This window comes from Polypterus senegalus, chromosome 16 (assembly GCF_016835505.1).
Source record: "Polypterus senegalus isolate Bchr_013 chromosome 16, ASM1683550v1, whole genome shotgun sequence".
NCBI lineage: Eukaryota > Metazoa > Chordata > Cladistia > Polypteriformes > Polypteridae > Polypterus > Polypterus senegalus.
In genome coordinates this window covers 47,765,377-47,789,159 of record NC_053169.1, presented here as the reverse complement: position 1 = coordinate 47,789,159, position 23,783 = coordinate 47,765,377, and positions in this window count along the sequence as shown.

Genomic DNA, 23,783 nt, shown 5'->3' with positions numbered 1-23,783 from the left:
AACAACTTGCTTGTCCAGAGTGGAAGGAGTGCAGAATCAAAAAAAGATTGTAAGTCCAGCTAAGTAAATCTGATGCCAGAATATGTGCAGACATTTTGCTGCAGAAACAGAGTTTTATGGACTTTAACACAAACAGATTATGAACATGCCACTGAAGTGAGATGACAGTTGTCGAAGGCTCCCATGAATGACTGCTGTATCCAGTGCAAACCCAGAGTGAAGTGCTCCTCTACTAAAAATGGACAGTCACCATGTGTGCATCTATGAGCTCTCTAATGGTAATAGGACTGTTTAATTTTCTGTTCCAGTAATGGCAAAGCCTTTAGTGTCCTGAAGCAGTCACACGTTTGTTCAGAAGGATCTGCAAAGCCACCAAGCAAAAGACTTTGTCTACAAACCACTGGGTTGTATAAGGCATGAATATAGAAAGCTTAGGAATATACTTAAAAATGTTATAAGAGGGGCTCAAAGGTATGAGTATATGCATGATTTACCAATGATGTTAAATTATAAATTGAAAGGGAATAGAACATCTGATAGTGAAGTTGGGGAGGATAAAATATAGTGAACGACAAATTATGCAATAATACTAGTTAAGAACAATTAATAATCATAGCAATAGATCTAGAATAGCATCTGATTTATGTTACAACTATTGTAACTGCTATAAAGGGTGGGGCAAATATATCAACATACTAGAAATAGCTAGAAATGTTATGAGTGCCAAAGAATAGTGAAGTCCATCAAGGTGCTATATAGATTTATAATGTAATCTGATGTTATGATGCCAACTGCATGGATTCAGTGGTATTTAGATACAACACTGATTATGTAAGACATAATAGGAGATCTCCACCTACACCACTGGTGAGATACAATGATCACTACTTGGTATCACCATGTTAAATGTAACTGTTTGTCCAAATGTACTGTAAATTATCATTGTTAATATTTATTCTGGTATATTAGATAAATTAAATAGGAGCCATAGTGGTACTACACTTCACATTTCTATAAATGTTCTTGAAATGTCTACACTGTGAAGGGGGATTGAGTACCTTTTGCTTTGTAGATAAGACCCTCAGGGCTTGTTTTGTCACAGATCCAGTGTCAATGGGTGGATTGTAACACGGATGTAAGTTTAATGTCACTGTGCTCTGTATAAGAAATTATTTTATGGATTCATTCACATGTGCACGCCACGTTTGGCACACAGGGGCTAGTTTGCCTGCATTTAGAAAACCACTACTTTAGCAGTTTGGAGAATGAAGGGAACAACTGCGAAGGCATTGTGCTATTCCTGTATTTTGGAGATGGGGTTGAGTCCTTTCCTTGTTTGGAGACCAGAGAGTGGCCTGCACGTGGAGCAGACAGTATAAATACGTGGGCAAACAGTCAAACCCTTCAAAGCCGAAGGACGGGAGATTATGTCATCCATCCGGAAAATCCTTTCAGCGCAGTGATGAAATATGGCAGACTGTATTTATCAACATCCCACCTTGATCAAGTTTGTCATGGCTTCCTTGTCTGTAATGCCGCGTCAGTAATCGTCATTAAAAAAAGCTGTTATTTTTCTCTAATGTGATTTTTACCGCCATATCACTATGGAAGGGATATCGCCTTTTACATCATATCTATATAGTTTCTGGTTACTTAAAACGCTATTCCAACAAGGGAGCTTTTGCTTCTAAAGGAAACAGACCTCCACTTGTGGCTATAGCAGCCTTCTCTATTCTGGGTAGGCTCTACACTAGATTTTGGAGTGTGTGGGGGAATTTCAGGCAAAAGAGCATTTGTGTGGTCAGCTACTGATGTTGAATGAGAAGTGCTGGCTTGCAATGGGTGTTCTAATCCATCCCAATGGTATACAATTGGATTGAGGTCAGTAAAAGGATGTTTTTTTTTTTTTTATCAAAAGTTGACTTTCATTCATAATCTCAAAGTCTGTTAAAAGTCTTATTTCCTACTATGTACCACATCTTCAAGTGGTGAAAGCACTTGTATGTCTGAACAGAGTAGGTGTCTGTGTAGGATGTCCGTTTTTTATAATTCTGTTTGCCTATTTAATCTCCACAAGACTCAAGTTTTGCTTTTAATGCTTGAGTGCTGTGTATTTGCTAAGTACAGTTTTAACACTAAATAAATATCCACTGAAAAGCTTTATTAGAATCATCACTCCAACTTAAAAACAATATAAATGCTAACTGAAATATTCATTTGTTCAGTTCTACAAATTATTACAAGACACTATATGATACACTAAAAATAGGTAATAGCTATCTTGCAGTGCTCTTCAATGACAATATGTTCAGCTACATCTAGACTAAATATAGTCACTTTTTGTATCTGTTTCAGCAACAACTTATATAAGGAAACAGTATTGATTCTATCTCTTAAATTTTTTTCTTCTGTTATAATACTTCCTTCTATATTGAACAAACAAACACATAAATCTCAACCTCTAAAATACTTTAGGGAAACTAAAAAAGTATTAGATCTGTGAAAGTGTCAGACTAAGGAGGTGGTGTGTTATATCATATACATTGTCACAAAACGAGTCAAAGACAGAAAAAGGTTTGGGGCAGCCACCCATGTAATTTGGTATCCTGGCTGCAACTTCGTTTTCTTTCCAATACCAGCACTGAAGTGCTTACAACAGAGTCCAAAACAAGACTGACACAGAAGGGAAAAGGGAAGGCTTTTAAAGGGGGAGACAGGAAGTGAGGTCATAAGGGTCGGGCACGTGTTCATTGTTCATTGGTTTAGTCCCGGATGTGACATCAGGGGGGCCGGAGCTGGCAAGGTCTGTCTCCATTGGCTCGGTCCCAGAAGTGACGTCCAGAGAGACAGGTGGAACCTCCCGGGTTAGGTCTACAGGGAAGTGAGAAAGAGAGTTAGTGCGCTCTGCCACATCCCGGCATGGCTCAGAACTGCCTTCACTCGAGCCCTTTAGCTGCCTCCCATGCGCGCGTGTGTGACAACATATAAAAGTAATTCACATTGCACAAAGCAGAAGCAACTAATCCACTCTGTACATTTCATAACTGGAAAACTTCATCCAAATATTAGAGTATATTAACGGAAAATGATGCTAAACCAGCATACAGTAGTTTACAAGTTCTCATCATACATGTAACTATAAAACTTTGTATTTATTAAAACTATTCTTAGGAAGGAGTTTTTTAGGTTTTTTTTTAACATTGATCTGCTCTACCAAATAGCATGATTCAGGCATTATATTCTATCACATTTCTCAAATGAAGGTTCTTTGTAGACAGGACAGAGTAAATGCAATGCTTTGCCTTCTTAGTTATTGCTTTAACAGTTAATGTCACTGTATGTATTGTGTGCAATGTACAGTGTTGCAAATCTGCTTCCATTATAATGTTGCTTAGCTATTTTAATGGACAGATGATACCAGGGAATTTAAATGATACAGAAGCTAAAGAACACTCTCTTAATGAGCACAAACATAATTTCAACAACAGTGTTCAAGAATTTTTATCAATGCCCCCATTGCTTTTTGCTCACCACATAGCCTAATTTGCAAGTGTAGCCGTATTTGATTATGCGTGGTATGTCCACATAGCAGTCCTCTGTAACTGGAATACGGAATACAAAATGTAAGTCTGCTTCATTGCAATGAAATAGTGTATAAATGAAAATTGCTTGTCTTTAAACTTAAAAAAGGAAAGCTTATTAGTGGCTGAAAATTCTGACAACACTGACAACTCTAAACTCAGAGGGCCTGAACTTTAGTCTTCCAGACTCCGATGGGAATTTAGGTTTTATCTTGAACACTGATTTAACCTTTAGTCATCACATTTTCACATCAATCTGCTTTTTCCACCTTATAAATACAGCAAAATAAAATTGGTTTCTTACTATGCAGGATAAAGAAACAGTAGCTCATTCATTCCCATCAAGCAAAATTGATTACTGCAATGCTTTAAAAGTCAGGCTATTCAAATTATGTGATTGCTAGTCTGAAATTCATTCAAAATTCTGCCACAAGGTGCAAAACTAGAACTAGAAAATTAGGTTACATGGATTACATTCTTAAGCCTCCATTTTGTCTTTCAGTTAAGTTCAGAGCACATTTCAAAATCTTCCTTCTATCACAGTAGGTTTAACACCCTTATGTTACATTTGTCATTAACATGCATACTCCGGGAACTGTACATGTTAATTAAAAAATACAAGCCTACTTAACAATTTCAAGGAGAAATAAAAGTACTTTAGGAGGTAGCTGCTTTTAGCTATTGGGGCCAATTAAATTCTGGGGGTATACAGGGAAGGGTGCCTTAGAACATGTAAGCTTTATGGTGGGACATAGCACCAAAATGAATGGGACTTAAAATGAATGAAAATACAGTAATCCCTCCTCGATCGTGGGGGTTGCATTCCAGAACCCCCCGCGATAGATGAAAATCCGCGAAGTAGAAACCATATGTTTGTATGGTTATTTTTATATATTTTAAGCTCTTATAAACTCTCCCACACTGTTAACATTATTAGAGCCCTCTAGACATGAAACAACACCCTTTAGTCAAAATTTTAAACTGTGCTCCATGACAAGACAGAGATGACAGTTCTTTCTCACAATTAAAAGAATGCAAATATATCTTCTCTTCAAAGGAGGGCGTGCATCAGGAGCAGAGAATTTCAGAGAGAGAGAGAGAGAGCTTGCTAAGAAAAGCAAACAATCAAAAAATGAATACGTGCTTTTGGGTTTTTAAGTTTGCCGAAGCACCGCGATAAAGCGGCATTTTTTAGAGGAGCGTCCGTATTTTCTAGGAAAACAGCCTCTGTGCAAACAGCCCCTCTGCTCACACCCCCTCCGTCAGGCAGAGAGAGTGAGAGAGACAGAGAAAAGCAAACAATCAAGCACCGCGCGGGAAGCATATCTTATATCATTAAAGGAGTTTTAGTTAATATGTAGTACATGCTCTGATTGGGTAGCTTCTAAGCCATCCGCCAATAGCGTCCCTTGTATGAAATCAACTGGGCAAACAAACTGAGGAAGCATGTACCATAAATTAAAAGACCCATTGTCCGCAGAAATCCTCGAACCAGCGAAAAATCCGTGATATATATTTAGATATGCTTACATTTAAAATCCGCGATAGAGTGAAGCCGCAAAAGTCGAAGCGCGATATAGAGAGGGATTACTGTAAAACAGGGCAGTGATGCACGTCATGGACAAGGTGGGGACCTGCAGCTTGGACAATACAAATTAGCGAAACTGAACAGTTTTAAATACATTGGAGCCACAGCAACTCATAATAATGAAGTATAACGTATAAAACTTATTAAAGCAGTGGTAGTGTACAGTATGCATTAGAGATAGCACACTTACCAAAGATACTGAAAGGATGCTGATGGCCTGGGAACAAAAAATAGTGTGAAAGATTTTTGGGTCATTGGAAGAAGAAGAGAGATGGAAGGTGTTGACCAACTTGGGTGATATATGAGCTATTCTCATATGTTTTTGGTTATTGACTTTCACTGCACCATAAAGCATTTTGTCCAGTCTGTATTCAAAGAGTAGATGTAAAGGTGATCCACTCTTACAATTAATGACAGGTTGGACTGGTCTCAGAACATAAAGGAACTATACAATAAAGGGTAAAGCAGGTTCTTTTTCCTTAGGAGACTGAGTTCCTTTAATGTGAGAAGTGACATCCTTCAGTTCTATAACTCTGTGATGGACGGTGTAATTTATACGCTGTGGTGTGCTGGGTTGGTAACATCACTTCAAGAAAGGTCCACTGAATCAACAAGCTAATTAAAAGGGCATTTTCAGTTATATGATGCACTCTGGACCCCCTGGAGATTGTAACAAAGGACAGAATTAAAAAAACAACAAAAAACTGAGTGCTATTACCATATGAACAATGGTGCACATCTGCTTTCTGACACACTAACACTGAGCATTTTCAGCCAGCAAATCATTCTGCAGAAATGGGTCAAGAAATGCAACAGGCACCTTTATACCAACAGCAATATGTCTGCATAATGCCTCACTGTGATTGGGACTGCTAAGTCAGAAGATGTCTTTTTTTTATATCTGTTCCTTTTTAGTCATTCAGGTGTTTATTCAGACCAAAGTGTGTATTTATTTATTTATTTATTTATTTATTTATTCATTTAAAGAGTTTCTGTGAAAAGCCACAGTTCCTCCTAGGGACAAATAAAGTTCTCTCTATCTGTCCATTCATCCTTGGAACTAGATAAAGTAACATATATACTCTTCATGCAGCCACCTGCTCCCCAACATACCACCCTAGCACAAAGGTTCAAAAACACATTAGCCAGCTAGCCCCGCGGCAGAACGGACAGACAACTGAACAAAACCAAAAGAAAGTTGTGACTTACTCACATCATGCTGGGTAAGACTGAAGTGTCATGAACAAGCAAGGGCTTGTGCAAACCCTAAGACAGCCAGCAAGATCTTAATGAAGGCAACGGAACAACTGTAGGTAGATCTCCAAACAATCAGAGGTCTCAAAAAGTTCAGGGAAAGAAAAAAAGCTCAAAAAGTCCCAGTGAGGAACATGTAGAAAGATCTCACAAATAAACAAGATCCCACAACAAGAACAAAACAAGCAGTGACAGACAAAACACGCCAGAGTTCGCCCAACCGGAACCGGAAACGTATATAGAATGAAATCTAGTGAAATGCTTAGTTCCTCAACTCCAATGATTGCTCCGTTAAGAAGAGTATAAAACAGATAATAACAACAAGTTAGGGAGTACCAGCCAGTGATGTGATTAGGTGACCGCACAACTCTCTCTCAAGCCTTGTGGTAATACTACGTGCTGTTCCCAAGTAATAATTCCTGTCAAGATATTTTTGATAGTGGATGAATTTCTTCAGTAATTGGGAGGGCAGCATGAAATCCCTGTGGCATCTATAGTGTTAAAGACATTGTCATAACTTATTCACCAGGTGTCAATGAGTTCGGGCAAGCTGCAACTGTACACCCTCTTCATCTGGGTGCTCTTAATACTGAAGCGGTGTTTGCGCCTCTGCTGTTTTGTACCAAAGCCCATAATCAGCTCCTTTGTATTTCTAACATTCAGGGCTGTTGTCCTGACATTAATATGATAGGCTCTTCATTTCATCCAGGTAAGACTGCTTGTGACAGTGTGGATCCGGCTCCTAGCTCTCTCTTCAAATTTTCAGAGCCTCTTGCACCCAACACCGTTGTTAGTCATTACTAGGATGAGCTGGACAAATGAGGACACCACATGAAGCAAGGGGAAGGTGCAAAAGTGATCAGTGCTCTTATTAAAAGCAATCAAATAAACAGTGTCCAAAAAGAAAGTGCAGTGCTTCAACTGTCAAATAAATAATCCACTAAAATGGGTGAACATGGAAGTTAAAAATCCAATAAATAATTCAATTAAAAATGAGGTGAAAATGCTGGCAGGAACAGTCCTTTTTTTAAAAACTGGGTGCCTTTCCCTTTATCTGGCCTTGCAGTAGAGGAATCACCCTATCAGCAGGTGCAGTTGGCCTTCCACAGGTCCAGTTGCCTTCTGTCCAATGGCTACGTACAGGTTCCCTCGTTGGACCGAGACTCAGGTCCCTAACGGCTAGAGCACTCACTTTGGGGCTCTCCCCCCGAAGCCTACTTGACCCCCACTGTATTCCTGGCTTTACATGGCCTTCCTCCACCTTCTAGGCCGCTCCTGCTCCTCGGAACTCCTCAATAGGAGCAATTGCTTCCAACTGCCCCAAGTGTCAGCCATCATACACTCTTCCCCCGGGCTCTCCTCCTGGCTGCCTGCCTTCTCTCTCATGACCCTTCTCCCTTTCATTTGCTCGCTCACTCACTCACTCATCCTGCTGCCTTTATCTTTTAATATCTGTTCTCTCTTCTCTTTTTCCCTCCTCACACTCACGCTTCTCCCTTTTAAAATGGGGATGTGGCACAGGTGTGGTGATCAGCAGTTCTTGGCATCAATTACAGCAACAGGCATCTCTGCACCTGTGCACTTAAGTGCAGGACCACCCGTGTTGCGCCCTGAGAACTGCTCTTGCCATGCTACTATGCCCCCCCCCCAAAGCTGTGAGTGCAGCAATTATTTATTTAAAATGGCAATCAGCCGCAGACCTCACTTTACCACAATGCTCAGTGTTAGATGTATGAACTACCACAGATCTGTCATCAGCAAACTGACAATGAGATTAGAATCTTGTGCATCCATGCAGTTATAAAGTATGTGTAGAAGGAGTCCAGCAGTGGACACAGAACACAGGCCTCTGGAACGCCTTTGTTGAGAGTAAATGATGAAGAAGTGCAGTCATACACTTGAACCACCTGGGGTCTGCCGTTTAGGGACTTAAAAATCCAGCTGCACAATGAAGTGTTCAGACTCAGGTCTCTGAGCTTGGTAATGAGCTTAGAAGGGATTATTGTATTAAATGCTGACCTGGTGGGCCAGTACTGTATGGAAGATCAAGATGATGGCATTCTCTATGGATCTACTGGAGCAATGTAACTTGGAATGGATCCAGTTCTTTTGGCATAGAAGAGCAAATATGATTTTTGACTGGATTGCTATAGGTGTGCAATGGAGAAATAGTCATTCAATCAGGTTGGACTGTCTTTTTTAGGTAAAGGGGACAATGGTGGATCTTTTAAACCGTGTTGGTATGACTGACTGGGCTAAGGAGAGATTAAATATTACTGTGATCACTGGTGCAAGCTGAGTGGCACAGATTTTAAAACACAACCCTGGAATGCCATCTAGACCTGCTGCCTTCCTGGTGTTCATTTTCCTGAAAGCTCCCCTTATGTCATTCTCTTACAAATTAAGCACTCTTTCCACCCTGAGTAGTTCTTGCAGATGTTTTGGACTGCTGCCTGGTATTAGTGTTATTCACATTGATGGGCATATAGAAATAATTAAGCTTGTCTACCAGAGACATGTCGGCACTGACAATGGTGGGAGTAGTTGCTTTATAGCTTGTTAATTTCCATATACCTTGCCACATGCACCTAGGATTATATTGTTCAAATAGCCCTTTTATTTTGTCCCCATATCATTGCATATTGCCTGTCACAGCTCTCAGTAGGTTGTACAGTTGTACTTGAAATTTGCGAACCCTATACAATTTTCTATATTTCTGCATAAATATGACCTAAAACATCATCAGATTTTAACTCAAGTACTAAAAGTAGATAAAGAGAAACCAGTCAAACAAATGAGACAAAAATATTATACTTGGTCATTTATTTATTAAGGAAAATGATTGAATATTACATATTTGTGAGTGGCAAAAGTATGTGAACCTTTGCATTCAGTATCTGGTGTGACCCCCCTTTGCAGCAATAACTGCAGCTAAACGTTTCCGGTAACTTTTGATCATTCCTGCACACCGGCTTGGAGTAATTTTAGCCCATTCCTCCGTACAGAACAGCTTCAACTCTGGGATGTTGGTGGGTTTCCTCACATTAACTGATCGCTTCAGGTCCTTCCACAACATTTCGATTGGATTAAGGTCAGGACTTTGACTTAGCCATTCCAAAACATTAACTTTATTCTTCTTTAACCATTCTTTGGTAGAACGACTTGTGTGCTTAGGGTCGTTGTCTTGCTGCATGACCCACCTTCTCTTGAGATTCAGTTCATGGACAGATGTCCTAACATTTTCCTTTAGAATTATCTGATATAATTCAGAATTCATTGTTCCATCAATGAAGGCAAGCCGCCCTGGCCCAGATGCAGCAAAACGGGCCCAAACCATGGTACTATTACCACCATGTTTCACAGATAGGATAAGGTTCTTATGCTGGAATGCAGTGTTTTCCTTTGTCCAAACATAACGCTTTTCATTTAAACCAAAAAGTTCTATTTTGGTCTCATCCATCCACAGAACATTCCTCCAATAGCCTTTTGGTTTGTCCACGTGATCTTTAGCAAACTGCAGACAAGCAGCAATTTTTTTTTTGGAGAGCAGTGGCTTTCTCCTTGCAACCCTGCCATGCACACCATTGTAGTTCAGTGTTTTTCTGATGGTGGACATGAACATGAACATTAGCTAATGTGAGAGAGGCCTTCAGTTGCTTAGAAGTTACCCTGGGGTCCTTTGTGACCTCGTCGATTATTACACGCCTTGCTCTTGGAGTGATCTTTGTTGGTCGACCACTCCTGGGGAGGGTAATGATGGTCTTGAATTTCCTCCATTTGTACATAGTCTGTCTGACTGTGGATTGGTGGAGTCCAAACTCTTTAGAGATGGTTTTGTAACCTTTTCCAGCCTGATGAGCATCAACAACTCTTTCTCTGAGGTCCTCAGAAATCTCCTTTGTTCGTGCCATGATAAACTTCCATAAACATGTGTTGTGAAGAGCAGACTTTGATAGATCCCTGTTCTTTAAATAACACAGGGTGCCCACTCACACCTGATTGTCATCCCATTGATTGAAAACACCTGAGTCACATTTCACCTTCAAACTGACTGCTAATCCTAGAGGTTCACATACTTTTGCCACTCACAAATATGTAATATTCGATCATTTTCCTCAATAAATAAATGACCAAGTATAATATTTTTATCTAATTTGTTTAACTGGTTTCTCTTTACCTACTTTTAGGACTTAAGTGAAAATCTGATGATGTTTTAGGTCATATTTATGCAGAAATATAGAAAATTCTAAACGGTTCACAAACTTTCAAGCACAACTGTATATGATGGCTATGTAATAGTCCATTTTCAGACAGCGCCATGCTGACGGTGTGAGGGGATTTAAGGTGGGCCGGGATTACGCATTTTTTCATAGGCTTCAAGAATTCTAGTGTTAAAACAATTTGTTGCTGACAAACAGTCATTCAAATGGTACTTGATTACCTATTTTATTGATTTTTCTGAGTGTTTTTTTCTACAAGGTTTAAGAAACTGGAAAAGTAACTGAGTAAGTGACATGGAAACTGGGGCAAACAGTGAATCAGGTAAGCTGAATCCTGTTTTCTAATAAATAAAATGAAGTTCTGTATTTTCCTACATCCTTGTTTATCATGGTGCTGGAAGGCAATGATATGTTGCATGTTGGACAAACATAGAAGAAAGAATTTCACTGTACTTAGGATGGCAACATTTTAATGATTCTTCATTTTCAATTAAATTTAAAATTACTAAAGAAACAGTTTTAATTTGTCTGAAAAATGAAAGCAAATCACCAAATGTACAAGTCCGCCATACTGCGAGTGATTGTCAAGTTTCAACTTGTCTGTAAATTTTTACAGCAGTGTTTCTTGCCCTTCTTACCCAGTCTTACCAGGAGACTCAATCCACGATGACCATCAAAATGACGGAGCTGGGTTCCCTTGGATAATCGCCACTGACAGTCATAGTGGAACAATATTGATTACTTAAACCGCTCATGCAGTCTCAACACAAGACACTTTGCAAGCCGTTCAAGGCTCTTTACCATTGAATACAACGATGAGTCACAACCCAAAAGGTAGCAGCCTTTTAGTTTAAGAAACTATATTTTATAGAATTAACAATGTGACCGTGTCCAGACCCTTAATAAGTGTTATCAAAGGACATGGTGGTGTTACACAGTGGTGACAAATCAACTATCTAAACATTTTTGGAGCATGCTGCAGTCATCAGATTTGTCAAGAGTGCATATATTAAAAAAGAAAAAAAAAACAAATTCACAAAGTAAAATATCACATAATGTATTGTGGTGTTTTAAAAAAAAGTAGTACAGATTAAATAGAATTTACAAATCACTCACCTTCTGTTTTATTTTGGTTTCCATACTGTTTCAGCTTTTTTGGAGTTTGGGTTGTAATCACTTTCTGAAAATTAGCAAAGGTGTAAGCGCAAACAACAACAAATGCTAGACAGAAAGAGTTGTTACAAATCACACGTATACTTTACAATCATTTTCAAACAACAGAGGGCAGCTCAGCTGATGTCGCCAGAAAGCTCTGCACTTACAGCCTGCTCCTGTTAATGGATTTCTCCTTTAGCTTATGCTGATAAGAGAGGCTGCTTATGAGAGCCTTTGTAATTCAGAAATCTCTAATTCTGCACCAAACTTTGAACACTCTAACAATACATGAGTTAATACAAGAATTGACACATTTTCCTACCACTCTACAGTATGTGATGTAATGTTAAATTAAACTGCATTCCTGCAAATCGATACTCACATAAAGAATATTGCCCCCATGTGTTGATGAGCACGCATATATAAATTGCAAGTGATATCACAGGACTTGGATACAAACTATTTTGTATTGCCAGCATATTATCTTGATGATAGGTGGGGTTGGATGGGTGATGGACAGCAAAATGTCACACAGTTACACTGAGCTCTGTATTCCACAAACCTCTGGAATATACACTTGAACTGTACAAGCCCAAAAGTTTCAAGAAGGCAGAGACAGACTCCCAGAGCATTGAATAAATAGAGCCATGCTGAAGATAAGAGGGGGATCAAGGGAAGTACAAAAAAAACATTAATTTAATAATTCACTCTTCTTATTCAGACGACTTGATGTTCCACTTTTAAAGAAATGTATCGATAGGTCATCTTTGTCACATTCTTTCCTATACTGTAGCAGGTTATAAAGTATATTTTTTCACTGTATTCAGATTGAAACAGAATAATTATATTTTTCCTACAGGATTTGGATCTGAAATTTTAAAATGTAATATGTTCCCTTCATAAGCAGTGATCCTTACCTTTAAGATTATAGAATGTTTATTTCATGTTATGGGGTTTGCAGTTATACATGTATTTATGGAGACCTTTTTCATTCAAAACATTTTTGTTTATTTCTTAGTAAAGCTGTCTTATAAAAAATAAACTTTGATTGATTGAAGAAAAACATCATACACCATTGCATTTATTATGCTGACTTTAACAAATTATTGATAACATCAAGAAAAGGATATGCTTTATATAATTTAAATAACTTACATTGTAAAAATATATGGAATCCTACTTAAAAATTATTTTGCTCTATTTCTGATAGTATGTGAAAAACAAACTGCAACAAAATCTTTTTTTGTGTGCGTTTAATACTATGCATGTGTGCACAAACTTGGTAGTACAGCAGATAGTGGTTCTGCTTCACAGATCCAACATCCTGAACTCATATCCTGCACCTGGCCAATGCCTGTATGAAGTCTGCATGTGCTCTTCATGTCTGAATGGGATTTGCTCTGAGTATTTAGGCTTTCCTCCCACAACGACAAAGACATACTGGTTCAGTTAACAGGCAACTCTAAAATGGCCCTGGGTGAGTGTAAGGCTTTGCATGCTCTTGAGAGAGCCCTGCAAATGGGCTGATGTCCTATCCAGTTACTGATTTCTCCTTAGCAACCAGAGATGCCAGAATAAGCTCTGCTCAAGCAACCCTGAATTTGATTAAGCACTTTTGCTGCATATTTTATATTGCTTCAGTTAATTATGCCCTGTTTTGAAAAGTATATAAGTGACTGGACTTTATAAGAATTAAAGTGAATGTTGAATTTTATTTATTAACTTAGCTGTGTTACCTTTCTTTGCCTGGAAATCACTGTTGCAATGTTTACTATTTGGTTACAGTGGAAGTACTATGTAACTGCGTACTTTTCTGTATACAGGTCAAATTCCGTTACAACGAAGTGCCAGTTCCCAAAAAATATTTCCTTGTAATGAATATTTCATAGTAATAAGATTCTGTATTTGTCTCTATAGTGCTTTCTTTAACTTGCATCCAGGCGTTTGCAATCATTTCAATAGCTTCTTTCGCGTTAATTTTCATCTACAAGTTATGCTAATGAGAATTTTTCTCAGCATTTCCTTTACGATAATACACTTTCAGGGTGCGAATGGTGCCCAAATCATACAAAAAATATATATTTTTTTATAATGTGAACTACTGTAGTTTTTTCATGTCTGCCATTTCTATAGGAGAGTGACAATGAGTTAAATTCCAATGGATGTTTTTCAAATGTTGACAAGCAATAAGCAAAAGATATCACTGAAAACCACAGAAAACAAACAGCAAAAAAACAGTACGAACAAAGTTCGAAAAAAAGAGAAAAATTTATGATGCTTCTTTTTGGGGATTGTTGTGCACAACTGAGCTGTGACCACAGAACTAACTGCTCTGTAGATCATTCATTCTGTTGACTTCTCTGTGGATGATTCATTCAGGCATTGCAAGGTCTTTTGGGCACTTCGTTGTAATGAAAATATCTGGTGAATGAATTTCGTAGTAACAAGATTTTTATAGACTCTGTCTTATTGAGAAACTGTCAGGACCATAAAACACTTCACTCTAATGAAAATTTCGTTGTAAAGATATTTGTTGTAACAGAATTTAACCTGTATCATATTTGAATTTTTATTTTTAAGGGGCTAATACTATTAGTCCACCTGAGCTGTTTACTGTTTTATGCTGTACATGCTACATTCAGTCCTTGGTGGTGTTGGTGTGAAAGAGATATATATTAAAGGATGTGCAAGTTTGCAATAGCACTGATTTTGGCAACACATTTTTCAGAAGAGGGTCCAGAATAAAATAAAGTGAGAAAGGTGTCTTTTGTAAATGCAACATTTCTAAGATGAGATAAAAAGTCGTATTCTAGGATAAGCATTGTAATCCAATGAGAAAATTATATTGTTATGCCAAAGTGGTTCAAAAATAAATGAATAAATAAATACATAATGCAGCAGTTGCCACATTTAATGCCATGCTGAGTTTGTCGATGCTTTATTTAAACTTTGTAAATTTAGATTAAATTGTCTGAAATAGCACACTGACTGATGGGAATTGTAGCCTCCATGTCAGCATTTTCAACAAGGCTGCAAATAAGTTAAAAGGTCGGGGGTAACATTTTAAATACATTTCTTACTGGATCAGTTATGCAAAATTGACTACACGCACACCCACAGACTTCAGTTCTCCATGCTTTCTCTATTAGCATTGTGGCTATAAGGTGATATCATGTGTTAGCATGTCCCACTCACTAGAGTATTAACAACAACAAATATCAACAAATGAAAAACACACAGTGGCCCAGTTGTAGCACTGCTGCCTTGCAGTAAGGAGACCTGGGTTTGATTCCCGGGTCTGCCCTGCATGGAATTTGCATGTTCTCCCCATGTCTACGTGGGTTTCCCCCGGGTACTCTGGTTTCCTTCCACAGTTTGGTGATCCTAAATTGTCCCTAGTGTGTGAGGGTGGGTTTTTGTGTGTGTGCCCTGCCTTGGGTTTGTTCCTGCCTTGTGCCCTGTGCTGGCTGGGATTGGCTCCAGCAGACCCCCCGTGACTCTGGGGATATAGTGGGTTGGAAAATGACTGACTGACTAAAAAACATGTGTTGGCAAATTTTGCTTATTCTTTAACGTCACCAAATTTCAATCAAATTTGTAAAGGCATTTTTGAAAATTTGAGGTATTTAGTTTTTCTACCTCTACCCGTAAATATTGATATGTCAAATTGGGTTTTTTGTAGCTACATTTTAGTTGTACTCCCAATAGACTATATAGGCACATAACTATCATATTCTTCAGGGATTTACATTCTTTAATAGCCTCTACTCTCCTCTGCTGTCTTTTCCGGTTCTTCACCACCACCACCTGATCAAAACACCATGCAGCTGCACGTACCTCAGATGGAAACAAAAAGGAATGAATTAAGAACATTTATGTTAAGTAGAATGCCCAGTGGGGGTTAAGCGGTCTTTTGATATTGGAACCACTGCAGATTATGTTTTTTTTTTTTTTCTATCTTAATTTGAGTTTTTTTTTTTTTTGTTTTTCTGTCCTCCAGGCCATCTGACCTTATCACCGGACTCATCTTTAAAAACTTAGATTCATGATATTGTATATAAGGATGATACTCTTCTATTTGCGATTTATCTGTTTTGTAAGATTGTATGGATTTATTTGTTCTTTGTTACTTATTCATTAATATCATGGCCTAATTGTATTTATTTTTCTTTTCTTGTAACTTTCTCTTTGGCATCTTGTAAAGTACTTTGAACTACATTGTTTGTGTGATAATGTACTATATAAATCAATATTACTGTTGTTGCTGTCCTTTCTTAGTGGATGTCTACTGCCCTATATGCACCATCCTGCCAAATTTCAGCTTTTTAGCTAAACAGGAAAGTTTGTTGGTGACTAAGTGAGTTGTTGACTTTGCATTATCTATATATTGTTGCACATGTGTTCTTACTAGGCAACTTAAAGGCTGTCTGATTGTAATTCCACCCTGAGTTGAGGGTTGGCACTGTTGCCTAATGCCTCACCTCCTTTCTCACTTACAGATCAGACTGGCAGTCCCATTGACGTCTCTTCTGGTTCATAATCCCTTGGCATTGTGCCTTCCAGTGTGGCTTCTTAAAGGGGATCACAGCCATTTTATTTTAGTTGTGATTTGACAACCCTCTGAAAAAGACATTATTATTACCAACCAATCTGCTATTTCTTTCCATCAATTATATGAGGTTCAACTTTAAGGTGCCCTAACTTATCACTCTTTATCTTCACTTGTTTCCTGTTTATATATATATATATAGTGTCGAGGATGCCATGGGCGACGACCCGGTCAGGAAGCCTTCAGGGACCGGAAGTGGGCGTGCTCCCAACTGGGATCACGTGGAAGCCGCCATCCTGGTTGCTTTGGGGGCCACGGGTAGAGGGCTTGGAAGCCCAACCCTGTAGGGACCTGTGGTCACCGCCAGGGGGCGCCCCAATGCCTTGGGAACCCTGGACCTCAGCACTTCCGCCACACCAGGAAGTGCTAGGGGGAAGAAGAAGAGGAACACCCGGAGAGCTTCCGGGAGAACAGCCGGCATTTCCGCCACACTGGGGTGTGTCCAGAGGGGAATGCCGGGAACCACCTGGAGCTCATCTGGGAGGATATAAAAGGGGCCGTCTCCCTTCATTCAAGGCTGGAGTCGGGTGGAAGCAGGACGAGGCAGGAGCAGAGATTGTGGAGGCGGCTCGAAGAAAAGGCATTGTGTGGCCAGGACTGTGCGGGGGTTTGTTGTGCACTTAAACATTGTAAATATTGTAAATAATAAACGTGTGGTGGTAATGAACAACATGTCCGCCTGTCTGTGTCCGGCCGGGTCCACAATGTATATATATATATATATATATATATATATATATATATATATATATATATATATATATATATATACAGTGGTGTGAAAAACTATTTGCCCCTTTCCTGATTTCTTATTCTTTTGCATGTTTGTCACACAAAATGTTTCTGATCATCAAACACATTTAACCATTAGTCAAATATAACACAAGTAAACACAAAATGCAGTTTTTAAATGATGGTTTTTATTATTTAGGGAGAAAAAAATCCAAACCTGCATTGCCCTGTGTGAAAAAGTAATTGCCCCCTGAACATAATAACTGGTTCGCCACCCTTAGCAGCAATAACTGCAATCAAGCGTTTGCGATAACTTGCAATGAGTCTTTTACAGCTCTGCAGGAATTTTGGCCAACTCATCTTTGCAGAATTGTTGTAATTCAGCTTTATTTGAGGGTTTTCTAGCATGAACCGCCTTTTTAAGGTCATGCCATAGCATCTCAATTGGTTTCAGGTCAGGACTTTGACTAGGCCACTCCAAAGTCTTCATTTTGTTTTTCTTCAGCCATTCAGAGGTGGATTTGCTGGTGTGTTTTGGGTCATTGTCCTGTTGCAGAACCCAAGGTCGCTTCAGCTTGAGTTGACGAACAGATGTCCGGACATTCTCCTTCAGGATTTTTTGGTAGACAATAGAATTCATGGTTCCATCTATCACAGCAAGCCTTCCAGGTCCTGAAGCAGCAAAACAACCCCAGACCATCACAATACCACCACCATATTTTACTGTTGGTATGATGTTCTTTTTCTGAAATGCTGTGTTCCTTTTCGCCAGATGTAACGGGACATTTGCCTTCCAAAAGTTCAACTTTTGTCTCATCAGTCCACAAGGTATTTTCCCAAAAGTCTTGGAAATCATTGAGATGTTTCTTAGCAAAATTGAGACGAGCCCTAATGTTCTTTTTGCTTAGCAGTGGTTTGCGTCTTGGAAATCTGCCATGCAGGCCGTTTTTGCCCAGTCTCTTTCTTATGGTGGAGTCGTGAACACTGACCTTAATTGAGGCAAGTGAGGCCTGCAGTTCTTTAGACGTTGTCCTGGGGTCTTTTGTGATGAGTCGTCTGTGCGCTCTTGGGGTGATTTTGTTCGGCTGGCCACTCCTGAGAAGGTTCACCACTGTTCCATGTTTTTGCCATTTGTGGATAATGGCTCTCACTGTGGTTCGCTGGAGTCCCAAAGCTTTAGAAATGGCTTTATAACCTTTACCAGACTGATAGATCTCAATTACTTCTGTTCTCATTTGTTCCTGAATTTCTTTGGATCTTGGCATGATGTCTAGCTTTTGAGGTGCTTTTGGTCTACTTCTCTGTGTCAGGCAGCTCCTATTTAAGTGATTTCTTGATTGAAACAGGTGTGGCAGTAATCAGGCCTGGGGGTGGCTACACCACAGTTAGGTTATTTTTTAACAAGGGGGCAATTACTTTTTCACACAGGGCCATGTAGGTTTGGATTTTTTTTCTCCCTAAATAATAAAAACCATCATTTAAAAACTTCATTTTGTGTTTACTTGTGTTATATTTGACTAATGGTTAAATGTGTTTGATGATCAGAAGCATTTTGTGTGACAAACATGCAAAAGAATAAGAAATCAGGAAAGGGGCAAATAGTTTTTCACACCACTGTATATATATATATACAGTATATGATAGATAGATTGATTGAAGTATAATACGATCTGAATGAGACTAGAAGGAATAGAATGGAGGTCTGCAACCTGGAAATCAACTTTTGGCAAAAAGACAAAGTCCGTTAACAGGCACAGGTCAGATACTAAGTGAAACAAATGAAAAATAATCAAAAATGAGACATATAAAACAGAATTACGAGAAAGCAGTTAAGAAATCCTAACAGAGACTTGTTTTAAATTTTCCTAACTAGCCATTAAAGTGAATAGGATGACCATATTTAGGTTGTAAACAAAAACAAAACTCCAGAGGGATATTCGACAGTTAACAAAATCCTCTAAAACAGTGAAACTTTATTACTTTATCTCATCAAAAATGTGATCAATTTAATCCTCTTAGTTTTGATTTAACTTTTTAAACAGTTACAGGTTTTGATTTCTCTTCCAAAATTGCAAAAAAGAAAAGATTAAAATTACAGCCCTATTGTAAACTTCATTATTTTTCCTTTTAACACATTTTAAGTGCTCTTTAGTTGCAAAATTATCAATTTTTTAATGAGACATTATGAAACAATTTCAATATTGTTGTTTCTCATGGCCTTAAACCAACCAGACACAGGCACACACACACACACACACAAAAACCCTTTTTGTCTGGCTTTTCACCAGCCTGTGCTATTGTGATGCATAGCCATGTGAAATGCCAAATACCCTCAACCAGCAGGTACAGCAGCCACAGTGTAATCTGGTCTCACATATTTATTTATTTTTTCAGATGAACTCCCTTCCTTAACAGCAGTTTTGTGCTTTGTATAGTGAATATAAGCATCTAAGTCCCTAGTATTTTATTTGCTACTGACACATATATGTCAGTTCTACAGACAGCACATTCAGCATCCCACTTTGATTTGTCCAGGTTGAAAATACAGGAATTTATTTTTTCATTTATATTTAAACCAGTTACTGCGCACTGCATGATAATGTGCAGTGAATACACTTGACTTGAGCATTCATAATTTTCATCCTCTTTCTCTGTATGTTTAGCTCTTCTTTTCTCTACCCTAGCAGCCTGCTTCTTCTCTTTTTTGTCGGCATCTTTTACGTTAAAAGTGATTAAGTCAGTGATTGTATGTTTTCCTTCATTTTCCACTTAAGCTGGCCCTTGAGGCAAACTGAAGACTTAAGAAAGAATTTAAGATATGAAGAGGTAGGTGAAGTGACAGCAACGGTGGTAGGGAATGAGAACGGCGCCCTTACACATGCTGGCCACTGAGTTGATTCTACAATAAAATAAAATAAAAATAAAAAGAGGAATAACCTTGGCGGTCAATTGTTACCAATAAAGCGGATAGTAGATGTCACGTAGTATATGTGTACCAAATTTCAGGTCAATAGGTCAAACGGTTTGCAAGCTACAGGTGATTTAAAATCCTGGACAGACAAAAAGACAGCCATGGTAGCGTATTATATAAGAAGATTAAACTTTAGTTTGGGCATCTTTTGAACTTTTGATCTTATGGCTCTGCACCATCCTCCAAGCTGTGAAACTGCCATGCCTACTTTTCTTTAAGCAAATGCTTCAACATTTCATAGCAGTATCTTCATGCACAATATGCACAGCATAGATTTATTCTGTGTGTAAGTTCAAAGTTACTACCGATTGTGCATGAAACAAAAGAAAATATGTAGGCCTATATTTGTTTACATAATCTGGCACAATGAAATCCTGGACAATTTTAAGAACTGTATAAATCCCAACTCGATCTATAATTTATACTTTAAAAAGAGAATATTCCTGTGAATAAGAGAATGTCTGGTCAACCTAAAATTGAAACTAATATATGAATACCAGAGGCTGTGCATTTTCATTTGATACCTTGTGCCTTATCACACCACGGCATGACCTTGGACACTGGGTATCCTGTAGTTCAAAATTGAGATTAATCAAAAAGATAAAAGTGACAGAAGCAATGAGTCTTAATTTACAGTGTTCTGAAAATATAATTCTAAAAAAGAAACAACAAAACGAATACTTCTTTTCTTCCTTTCAAAACAAAATCGAGAAAAAATAAGCAGATTATTTTTTTCTATTGACATTAAGCTGTAAGCACCAAAATAATGCACTATACAGCTCTAGGACATTACCTACCTTAACTGCTCTGGAGTTAGTCAGCAAAAGACAACTATTCAATGTAATTGAAAGTCATTTTAAAGCATTGCGAGTCTAAATTAACCGATCCCCCACTACTGTCTATCTAGTTCCAACAAATGGGGAGTGGCACTGACTACACACTCATTGTCCTGCATGCATTAAGTGCAGCTATCCTAGCACCTGCATGTTGCCTTCTGCCTCATCTGTCAAGGTAAGCCTCCAAAAACAACAAAAAAAACCCCAAACTCAAACATGAAATGGACAGAAAATAGGATAACAAAAATCAGGAATCATCACATATAAGCCTTTCACAAAAATGCCACATTTTTAAATTTGCATATCAAGGTATGAATTTGCAAGTCACAAATTTAAAGCACCCATCTTCTTACAGTATATATGGCAGCAGGGAGCAAAGACAATCTGTGAGTTCTCTCAAGTAAGTCTGCAATAGCTGAGTGAATGATTGGCAGTTCATAGAATACCATTTTTAGCACTGAGGATTCGCTTACACTTGAAAAATGCAATGCTAAAAAGTATTTGCATGTTAAACACAAACTTCTATACTCAAATAGATGGTACTTGCTTTTACTATGAAATAACTGCTTATTCTTTGCTGGTAATGTTGCAGTCTGCTAGAATTGTGTTTTAACATACATTGTAGAGTACATACAGGTAAACACACTGCATATTTACAAAGTAACTGTAATAAGGATGAAAGGAATGTGAATACCAGCTAAGGCATTATACAGACATGTGGAAGCCTGCGGAAGTAGAGGGTGACAAAGGAGGATGATGGACAGTTTGAAAGAAGATGTGATATATCATGAATTGGACTTCAGAAGTACTATCGACATGATAAGGGATCAAGCACAATGGAGGCTTTTTTCCAAAACTCACTGTCAGCGTCAGCTGATGGATGAGAACGAGAGAGAGATAAAGATAAGAGTATTTATCTACAATAATTATAAATCAGGGAAAAGCCTTCAGTCCTTTTTTTCAACAACAATTGGTGGCTGTAACTTCAGTAAAAACATTAACTATCACCGCATATTATTTGCATAAACAGTTTAACATTTTAATAATTAGTGACACATTAATAAAGTAAAGATTTATTAAATGTTATTCAGTTTTATTAGCATAATAGGTATAGTTTATGTGAGGAAATTAAAAAAAAATTAAAATAGTAAAACAAGCGCACTATGTAAATACAATGAACTGCAGTAGCATGCATAAAAAATTCAACCTTTATGCAATTATTTTGCCACACTTTAATGACATTAGGTAAATCATTTGTTGAATTTTGTTTTTTTTTTTTTTCTTAGATTACTGATGCTGAGTGAATATCTAGTCATATAAATAAAGGTGCCTCTTCACCTCCACAAATAGTAAGAGCAACCAAGGAATGGAATATCCAAGCTCTTCTGGCAAGACAATTAACATTTTTGATGACAGTCAGCCTTCCTATTCAAATTTCTTTTCTGTATGTTAGCCTTATTCATACATCTGTTATTATTTACTCCTACTGATTTTAGATGGTACATATTTACATTTAACTATTCATGCTTATTCTTTCTTTTTCATTTTAAAACGTTTGATAGTTTTAATGAGAAGTAGTCATTATTCTGATTGCTTTATGGACTACTTACTTTTCTATGCATGCTGTTGCTAAATGCAATGTATACTATCTTTGTCTTGGTGCATAATTTAATTACATTCCCTATAATTTTCTATTAAAATACACAACTATTCATAAACACTTGTTTTGCAAATAAATATTAGATACATACAATGAATACCTTGGGATTGGTAATGTGCAAACATGTAACACTTTCATATTGATTGTTGTTGCAGGTTCATTTCAAATGGTCTTTTTGCTTTTCTCTAATTGTGTCAATGTATTGATTTGCAACAGTGAACTCCAAATAATTAGTTTTTAATTGCATAATTAATCATAGCTCCTCTGTTGGTTACCTAATATTTGCTGAGATTGTAGTGTTTTATTCAGAGTTTAATGTGCGAAAATGCAGAAAAAACTTGGTCAGAGGGTAAAAAATTCTCTGTTTTCACTTTGTATGTTAATACTGTGTAACAAATAATATAAAAATGTGTTTTACATGTTTTGTAACTTGAAAAATATGCCACTTGAAACAGTTTTCTGACTCACGCCACTCTCGTCTACCAGAGGATATTTAAAAGCAGTTAAAGAAAGTTATTCAGTCATGTAAATCATTTTCCTTTTTTTGTAGCAAACAAAAAAGGAGTCTACAGGCCTAAACACAAAGAAGAGTTCCAGTGACACTGTCATTTTTCTGGAATTGTTTAGACTGACAGATTTCTTTAGGAAGTAACATAAAGGCCAAAATCCATTATGCTATGTGTCCACCTTCATTGAGTTCATCCTTAACTATAGCATTTCTGTCCTTATGGTAGGGTAATCTGTGATGACAATCATCCACAGGGCCCCGATGACAACAATTTAAACCATATATCATGGCCAACCCAATCATTTTAAATTTTTCATTTTAACCAAATAAAATAATTTTGGGAGGTTTCAGAAAGATAATTAAGACAGCATTTTACACCACTATCATGAAGTACAAGATGATGGGATTCATCATGGAAGAATAATGTCTTCATCGGCCTGAATTAATATGTCTTTCACATACAGAACAAACTTTAAAGTGCACTATAGCTATTCTGGCTTGCTGTGGTGCCTTAACTCCACATTATGAAAAACTAATGTAAGCTTCCTGCTATTTTGTAAGTTATATTTTGACACAACAAAAGGGACAAGTAAAGAGAAGCAGAAGTGGTCAACTCCTCTGGGTCTCCCCAGACAGGTTTGCCACTTACTACACTAACAGAGAATGCAT